This window comes from Camelus bactrianus, chromosome 3, assembly GCF_048773025.1.
Source record: "Camelus bactrianus isolate YW-2024 breed Bactrian camel chromosome 3, ASM4877302v1, whole genome shotgun sequence".
Taxonomy (NCBI): Eukaryota; Metazoa; Chordata; class Mammalia; order Artiodactyla; family Camelidae; genus Camelus; species Camelus bactrianus.
The window spans coordinates 88,916,020-88,925,268 of record NC_133541.1 but is presented as its reverse complement, the minus strand read 5'-3'; the positions used below and the strand labels follow the sequence as shown (position 1 = coordinate 88,925,268).

The 9,249-nt window shown below is 35.5% G+C and overlaps 1 long non-coding RNA gene across 1 annotated transcript in view; it reads left to right on the top strand.

Annotated features, from left to right (window-relative positions):
* Positions 1-417: 417 nt before the first annotated feature.
* Positions 418-9,249, top strand: part of LOC105082070 (uncharacterized) — a 788,258-nt gene continuing 779,426 nt past the window's right edge. The window contains exon 1 of the long non-coding RNA XR_012505614.1: positions 418-584. This is a non-coding gene — a long non-coding RNA (uncharacterized LOC105082070). The remainder of the gene's footprint in view (positions 585-9,249) is intronic.

The window sequence follows — 9,249 nt, the reverse complement described above, 5'->3', positions numbered from 1 at the left end:
GTGGATCCCTTTTTTTTTTTTTTTTTAAATAGGCTTTCCCATTCAATTTCATACTATTCCAGAAGCTTTCAGCTCCTCTGACTAATCATCCCAGTAAAGCTGTTATGTTCTGATGAGGCTCTGTTATCTAACTCAGCAAATCTAGAGACTGCCCTCAAGGGTAAAATTTAAAAAAAAAACAAGCAAACCCATAAAACAGTTAAACATGGATCACATCCTATACAGTTACTTTTTTTCACGTATCCCAACTTTTCTAGTTACTACCCAGTCCCTAGCACTTTTAAATAGAGGTTTTAAAATATTTTGTCTAGCATTTTAAATTGTTATTGGTAGGAGAGTTTTCTGATATAAACTATTTTGCCATTATCTGAAGCCAAAACAGTTTTAATATTTTTTGTTTCAGAGTTTTGAATGGAGTTTTTGCTATTGTCTCAGAAATGTGGTTAACATCTGAGGACAGCATGTGCTAAATAAACTTCACTTGTGCACTGGACCTAATATGGGTAGCAGAACTCCTAAATCAAGGAAGAAAATTTCAGGAGAACCACTCAGAGAGTGGAAATGACTACAAGCAGGAAAAAGTGGTAAGTCATTTCCTGACTGGGTGTCTCCTTAGTTAATACAATTGCTGATCTATCTCTGAGCTATTTGTATATAAAAAGGAATAGGACTGAGAAAGCAGTGATTGAATTAAAATACAATAATTTCAAATTTGTACCCTGCCGAGTTCAGACTGTTTAATGTACTGGGTATATCATATTCACTGAATCATGATGATATAATATATATGAAAGTTAAATATGTAATGGTCTCAGATGAGAGTGAGTTTTGTTAAAACAGAATTCTAGAATGGGTTCTACAGTATGTTTATTCTTTCTGTGAACCTATTGGATTGACCTGTTACTTGTTACTCTTTAACAGTTGATTTTTGTAGATAATGTTTGCTTCCTTCCAATTTTCTCTCAGAATGCTAGCTGCCTACTTAATATGGAATAATCTAGTTCTCTGACTCCTTTCTTCCCTTTTGTTGTTCCTATACTCACCCCTCTTAGGGAGGGAATCTTTCAGTCTAATCACACTTTGAAGTTATGTTGAAACTGGGATCAGTATAAGCAAAAGAATAGTGCTATGTTCTAAAAAAAACATGAGAACACTGGGAAAACAATTTTCTTGTCTTTCATTACAAGGGCGTCATGAAGCTCTCTGGCCCTCAAAACAGCGGATGGTGGCAGGTTAAACCAAGGCCCTTGCCAGGGTAAATTAAGAATAGGAAAAATAAAAGGAGGCCACAGGTAAAACACTTTGGGAACAATGATCTTAGATAAACTGTACAAACTGAAAGGTGAATGAACAGAGCAGGAAAGACATATTAAATACAATCATCTGAATTGAAGTAAGTTAGTACATAACACAGGGCTCTCTCTAGGAATTGACTGAACATCTTTCTAGACTCTGGGCGTAACAACTGTTTACATGCAGAGCATCACAGTCAAGTTCAGAGACTGTATATCAGCTAGGACTGTTCAAATTTGAGCTTAGTCATTAACTAGGTATGTTAAAGTAGAAATTCATTTTCAATTTTTTTCTCAACTGTGAATAGAATTAATCATGGTATTTGGGTCATAAAGATGTTATCAAGAGTAAATGAGATAAAACATGTAACAATTTTAGCACAATGCATAGTTTATTACCAAATGATCAATAATTGTGACCTTCAGTTATCATCACTGTTAAAATCCACATGACTTTCTCCTTCACTTCTTTCATGTTTTTATTTAAATACCTTTATTTTAAGCAAGACCTTTTTTTTCTGACTGCCTATTTAAAACTCTGATACTTCTTAGTTTTTATTTCCCTTCCTTGCTAAGTTTTATTCATAATATTTAACATTATTATACCACATTTCACTTATTTATATTGCTTAATTTTTGTCTCCTGTCACAAGGGTATAAACTCTATTAGAGCAGGGATTATTTTGTCTATTTTATACATTGCTGTATCCCAAGAACTTACAACCCGGTACAGAGTAGAAACACAGGTGCTCACTAAATATTTGTTGAATGAATGATAACATAATTTGGTGTGTGATGAGATGGTGTAGCTCTTTCTGTCTCTAATCTGAACAGATTCTTTGTTCTCTTGGCAGCTGAGTTCTCCAGTTTCTTGTATTATGACAATAGTGGAGGCTTTTTTTTCCCCTTTTGACAGCAAGTCCCTTACACTGTACAGGATAATATTTTTGAAATAATAACTTGTGGCTTTTCCTTTTATATTTCCTATAAACCTGACCTATTTCCCATTTGGTCAGGAGCCAGAACTTGTCACATATATGCCTTTGAAAGAGATTGTTACAATGAAAAGCTGAGAAATAATTTAGGTTCCCAAATCATAAGACCCAAGGGAACTCAATGCTATGAAAACATGCGGCAACTCAGAGCAAAGTTTCCTTTCCCTATAACTAAAAAAGATTCCTTGAACTATAAGAAGTTGGAGTCAGAGGTAGAATAAACAATGAATAGTGAAAAGGGTTCTTGGAAAGGAAGCCCTTTGTTCAGACATTTACCCAGTCTCTATCTTGAAATTAGGATTAACAGAAATTGCAGATAGATTTGATGATTCAAGTACCGAGAGTACTTTGTTCTGTGGGTAGTTATCTAGAAAGCAGACAGGCTCTAGAGTAGAAATGGCCACATGGTAGATTTAGGCAGATGGATCTGAAACATTCTGACTCCATCATAACATGATTGTGATCTTGACACACGTTCTCCTCCACGTCCCATGCACTCTTAGTGACTGCTTTCAGGATGCCACCACTCTGCCTTGGCATGACCAAGCTTTCCTGGGCTGCTCCTGTTTTCTGAGCTGTTGCTGTCTCTGACTCAGGACTACCTGGAGATGATCCTTTGAGAAAGGAAAATGGCCTTACTATCCTTATATGTACAATCCATATCTTTGACACCAAGACTTATTCTCAAAGTCAATTCTGTTTTATAAAAATCTCTCACTAAAGTCTATTCAGTCTTTATCTTTTACTCCTGTTCCATTGTTTCTTCTTAACAAGAAAAGTAGAGAAGAGCATTTAAACATAGTTGGGATTTTTACTCTATCATGCTCACTAGCCCAAGCTTTTATGTAAGTCCCCATCTTCTGACACACCAGAGGTGGTATGAACCAGTGAGCTTTCCATGTATATTTTGCATTATATCTTCTGTAAATTTGTTTTACTTTCAACCAGAACTCTTCGGAATGAAAAGAAATTTTTTTTTTCTCCTGTGTGGTTAAAACCTGTCCTCAACAGAGAATTATCTAGCAGTCTATGCCTCCAGCCTATCTCCAAAGCCTCATTGGGTTTATTGGCAAGTAAAATGAGTAGCAGATCTTAGGATGTGGAAGAAATGGCTGATTTCTCTGTCAATTGTGTCAACGTGTGCTTTCTTCATTTTCTGGTTCATTGCCAATACCTTCCTTGTTGCCTTCCAGTGGGCTCAGGATTATCAAGATCACCAGTTATTTCAGTGGTTTGCTGTGATTGGATGTGCTGCATTTCTACCAGAATGCTATATACTGCGTATATGTTTCTTGCCATCATATCTCTGGTTGGGGATTGATATCCACTAATTGTGCTTGCTGAGAAGACCCAAAGTGTTTCATATTCTAACTTCCCTGAGTGGTAACATTAAAACTTCCCAGCTGCCAAAATGGCTGCATCAAAGGAACCAGACTCAAAACATCATCGCAATAATGGAATTCCCTAGCAATAATTCAGCCAGATATGAATCAAAGATTTCTGAAAAACAATGACAGTGTGAACTGAGAAGGGAGCACATAAATAGAATGTTAGAAGATTTTATCAAAATGTTGAAATATAAGGTTGACTTTTAAAAATGTTTTTATATTTACTATTACCTCAGTAATGAGGTGTAAATTAGTATTATTATCAAAGAAATGGAATAGGTATGTGTCAAGCCATAGCAAGATGCAATATTTTTGTTCTGGACCATAGTCATGTGTACATAGCAGTAACAGCCAACTCAGAATGCTTCTGTCACCATAGGTTATCTAAATAACAGATTAGAATTATTATTGAGAGCATAGATGTTTTGAAATTGTTTTAAATGTACCTTAAAACAGATTAATTGACTCAGCAGTGGTGAGGTCAGGCATCACATATAAGCACACATGTTGTGACATTTTATTAGGCAGAGTAATTTTGATGTAGTAGAACTGGCCTCTAAACATCCCTGGTGCTCTCTCAGCCTTTACACTATTGATGTAATATGAACAAGATTAACAGCTTTTTAAAAAAAAAAATCTCCTTGCCATGAGCATAAGAAATCAATAGACCAAGACAAGAGAATAATTTCATCTTTGATTTGGGCTTTAATTCACATTTCCTCTTTTGAAGTTCTATACAGCTTCTTAGCTAGATCCCTGAACAAAGAATGACAATTTAAAACTATCAAAAGGTCCAAAGCATCCACCTTTCTCAGGCAAAATTCTCAGTAGCCTCTCAGATACTAACATTTGTTTAGGTGCCAGAGTGACATGGTTGTGCCTATGTCTGCTTACTTTTTCTCTAAGTCTCTTTTTACTGCTCTTCCTACCTTTGGCAACTATGTATTTATTTATGTCTATTTATTATGATTCAGGTGTGAAGGAAGATTCAGATATTAGCAAGTCAGACAAAGGAGTTTAGAGGAGCAGTGAGCATTCTCTTAACCCGACTGCTTTTGTGCAACTTTTATAAATATTGCAAAAATCAGAAGCCTCCTTTAAAACTTTCCCCTCCATTCTACAAAAATATTAAAAGAAGGCTCTTAACTGTTTTGCATTTCTATATTTTAAAATAAACTCAATGGGAAACTAGATGATGTAATGTGACAAAAACCTTGAAATTCTGTATCATTTAGTAATAGCAATAAAAGACAGGATGAAAGTCAACCAGTAGAATACATTCAACTCAGTCATTGAACAAACATTTACAGGGTAGCTACTCTCTGCAAGCACTATTCTAATTTGTTGGGATAGATTAGTAAACACAACACACAGATCCTTGACCATGTGGAGTTTAAGTTTATTTTCTAGTAAGGGGCACCTATAATAAAACAGGAATGTAACTGCCAAGTTAGAGAATAGTCCTTAAGACCACCCTCAACTTTGATACCAGTTGTGAGTGTGGGGACCCAAGACACCGTTTGATTTGATAATTCAGTAGAAAGACTAGCAGAACTCACTGAGCATTGTTATACTTATGGTTATGGTTCACTGCAGCAAAAAGATACAGATTAAAATCAGCAAAGGAAAGAGAACCATGGGGGCAGAGCCCATCAGGGCTATAAATGTGGCCCTTCCAGTTGTCCTCTGCCACTGGAGTCATGGGCATGGTTAACTCCTCCCGACAGTGACGTATCATAATAAGCACAAAGTATTGCCAAGTAGCAAAGCTCGTTTGAGACTTGATGTCCAGAATCTTTATGGGGTCTCATTACATAGACGTGGTCAGCTGCCCACATGGCTCACCTTAGTCTCCAGCCCCTATAGGGTTGAGCTGATACTGTGTGACTCAAAGTCTCCACCAAAACTCACATTGTTATACTTTCCTGCATATGCCACAGCCCCCAGGTAAACAAAAACACTTTCACTAGTCAGAATATGCCAAGGGTTTAGAGATTACCTCTCAGGAGCAGAGGGCAAAGACCAGATCTCTTTAGGCAAGGATAAACTACACAATAATATATAAGTAAATTGTACGTAGTATTGAGTTTTAGAAGATCATAAGTGCTAGGGAGGAATTTTGTGAAAAAATAGAGTAAAGTTAAGGGAATTAGGATTGTATGAATGGATGATGAAGGGCAGGGACAATTTGCTTTATTGGATGTGGTGTTCAGGATAAGCCTTGTGGGAAAAGGTGTCATTTGAGCAAAGAGTTGAAGCCTATAATTTTAAAGTAATGAAACCAAGATACAGAAAGGAAGGTGACTTGTCCAAGGCCAACTGAGATCTGGTGCCTGTTACACGGAGCTGAGCAAAGACGTTGTCTAGCAGAATGCTATTCAGGTTTCCAGCTCACGTGGTAATGGGTTGATTTGTATCTAATCAAGGTGCTTTTGCCATAGTAGGATCACCGAGATGTCAATAACAAAATTTGGCAAAGAGAGTCAGAAGCTAGTCCAGGAGAAATTAAAGTCCTGAAATCTAGAAGAGAGCAAAGCTAGGAGCAGAAGGAGTAGATAGGCATCAAATACATGAGTACGGCCTAGGCTAGTTTAAAAAATTTCAGACAGTGTTGTACCATTCATGCTGGGATGTGTACACATATCCAGTTAACCCGCTATGGCCACCATGTGAGGATAACCCTAAATGTCATTAACCCTTTTCCTAGAATGCCCTACTTTACTCTTTCTTTTGGCAAATTCCTATTTTTCTAACAAGACCCATTTCATATATCTTCTCTGATTATTCCCTCTTCGAGTCTTCCTTAGTAACTTGAACTCACATCTATAGCACTTAAACCATTGTATTACAGTCTTCTACAGGCTGTTCCAGTGGCTAAACTGTGAGTTTATGATGAGTAAGAACCGTATTTTATTCATGTTTGTATCCCTAGCACCTGTTACCCAGGAAGTGTTCAGTAAGTATGTGTGTGGAGTAAGTAAGTGAATTCTTGAATCCATGAAAGAGCTCAGAGTGATTGTTATTTGTTATATACTTCAGATATAATCTCAGAAAACAAAACTCAGTGATATGAACATTGCTTGGTGTATTAGGATATGGAATCAGAGTGGAGCTAACATAAACCTGGCAAGAACAGAGTAGGGATAAACCTGGAGAGCTGGCAAGCCCTGTGATCACTTTTCTCTGGTTAATTTCTTATTAACAGTTCCTGAAGTAATTTTGGATTGGATTTTTGTCCAAGTCTTCCTCAGTCTTCTAAGGTGAAGCAATTATTTTTTGATGCAGTAATTCATCTGTTTATTCGTATAACTGTTCTGTAAATCAGGCATTCTTTTGGGTGCTGGAGATATAAAATGAACAAGACAGCCCCAGTCATTTTGAATAACACTTTAGTGGTAGATTTTAAGGGGGAAATTGACATGAAATGAATCACAATATAGTATCATATGTACAAAGTGAGGCAGAACCACAGCAGTAAATGTAATTTCACTCTCTTTTTACAAGAATACCTATTTAACAATCACATCCAGTCTCATATAAAAACAGTGGTTCTGAGTGCATGGAGGAGAAGCATTCTCACTTTTCATCCTATGAAATTCCATTAAACTGAATTTGAGCTCCTCTGTACCAGTTCTGTGATTGTGGACAAGTGTTTTGAGCCTTGGTTTCCTGATTTATGAAATAAAGGTAGTGATGGCTACCTCAGAAAACTTTGGGGAGAATAATTTTGAAAACATATGTAAAGTTCCAAGGTATGTCTAACAGACTCCAAACTAGGTTATGTTTATTATATTTCACATTATCTTTGATGTCAGAATGTTAAAATTTAGAAATTATAGACCACAGATGATTGTGAAAAATGTATTTCATTTTTACAATGCCCAAATCTCTCAAATTTCTACTGTACAAGAAAAGTCGGCATTCTTTGAGTGAGTAGAAAGATTAAGGTTCTTGTGTTGAAAGTAAATGTAGTTATATAGTGTTAGGTCTAGCAGAATTCCTTTCTATCAGTGTATGCCACGGTTCTGATAATATGGAAAATATCATTTTGGATTTTCTTTCATCAGAGTACATTTACAAGAAGATATTATTTACTAGTAATGTTCTGTACATCTCAGAGGTCAGATCTCTATATGAATTTGTCATATTTTACATTTTCTTTCAATTAGGGTACACAGGCCTTGCTGTATAACTGAATTTATTTTTTTAAAAAGTGGTCCCATTTCATTCATGAACTAAAAACAGATATATAGTGTATAATAAAAAGTAAGATTTTAGAGGTCAGAGAAAAGAAAAATGTTACATTAATGATAGCTCAAGGAAGATGTATTTTTAACCCATGTCATGCATTTTAGTGCTGGTATAATTTACTTATGCAATGTATCCTTAAAGGGTGCTGAATTATACATCCTGTGATAAAACATTCAACAAGGCTGGTTTTATAAAAAGCTTCTGTCATTGACTTCTAACCCAGTAAAATCCCAACAATATTAGTTTTTCCAAACCTAAGTTCACAAGTATGAGGAATCATTATATACTTATCTGTGTTTATATATTCTTTTTTATGAGTAGATAATGTAGTTTATATTTCAAATCAAATTAAAATACAGCCTTAAAAGATATTGCATTCTCTATATAAAACATTGAATTTCAATTACACGTTGTTTCAGGAAAAGATATAGTTTGTTTTGAAACCTTCCACATAAACTTACTATTTTTGTTAAAATGTTCCAGCTGTACTTTTTATGAGTGCTAGACATACTTTTCTGATGTTCACTGGGCTTAGTGGCGCATGTCGTGACTAGTATTGTTTTTCAATGTCTGTTGCATTAGAAAAAGCTCAAGTTGAGCCTTGAGTGCAATATAGTTTGTCTCTTTTGAGCTCCCAGGCAACAATAACCTCTCATCATGATTACAGAGTCTTTTGCAGAAAGATGGACCTAATCCCAGTGCTCCATCAACTCAGTAATCTATTCCAATCAGTATTTAATGGATTTGACAGGCCATCTCTAGCCAAGTGAGACAGACTCAGGCAGGTCAAGCAACTAAGGTCTGCTGCAAAATACTGGGGAAAATCTTTGTGGTACATCAAAAATTACATACACTAAAATTGTTTCTGGTGTCTTCTCTTTTGACAGAGAATGGATATAAAAAATTTCCAGATCTACAGTTCAAAATACTCCCATTATTTTAGTCATTGGACACAAATTCATTCAACATTAAAAATTAAAGATAAAAAACCTGGTATTATATTTAACTAACAATAATTGAAGGTTATTAAAACTAATTGTTTCACTGTATAAAGTTTGCTTAATATTTTTTATTTGTCCTACATAGACGTAAACAAACCCCTGACTTCTGAAAGTCATGAATCAGTGCTCACAGTTCAATTTTGAAAGGCATTAATCAATCAATATTTTTAAAGTTAAAATTAATCTAAGTTAGCAAGCGTCATCTCCCTTTATATATATTAAATGTAAGGACAAGAAAGGGAGTCATTTAGATGAGAAATTGTGCTATACTTCAAATCTAGCTCTTGCACTAAGTCTTCTCCAATTACGAAGTTTGGGAAAC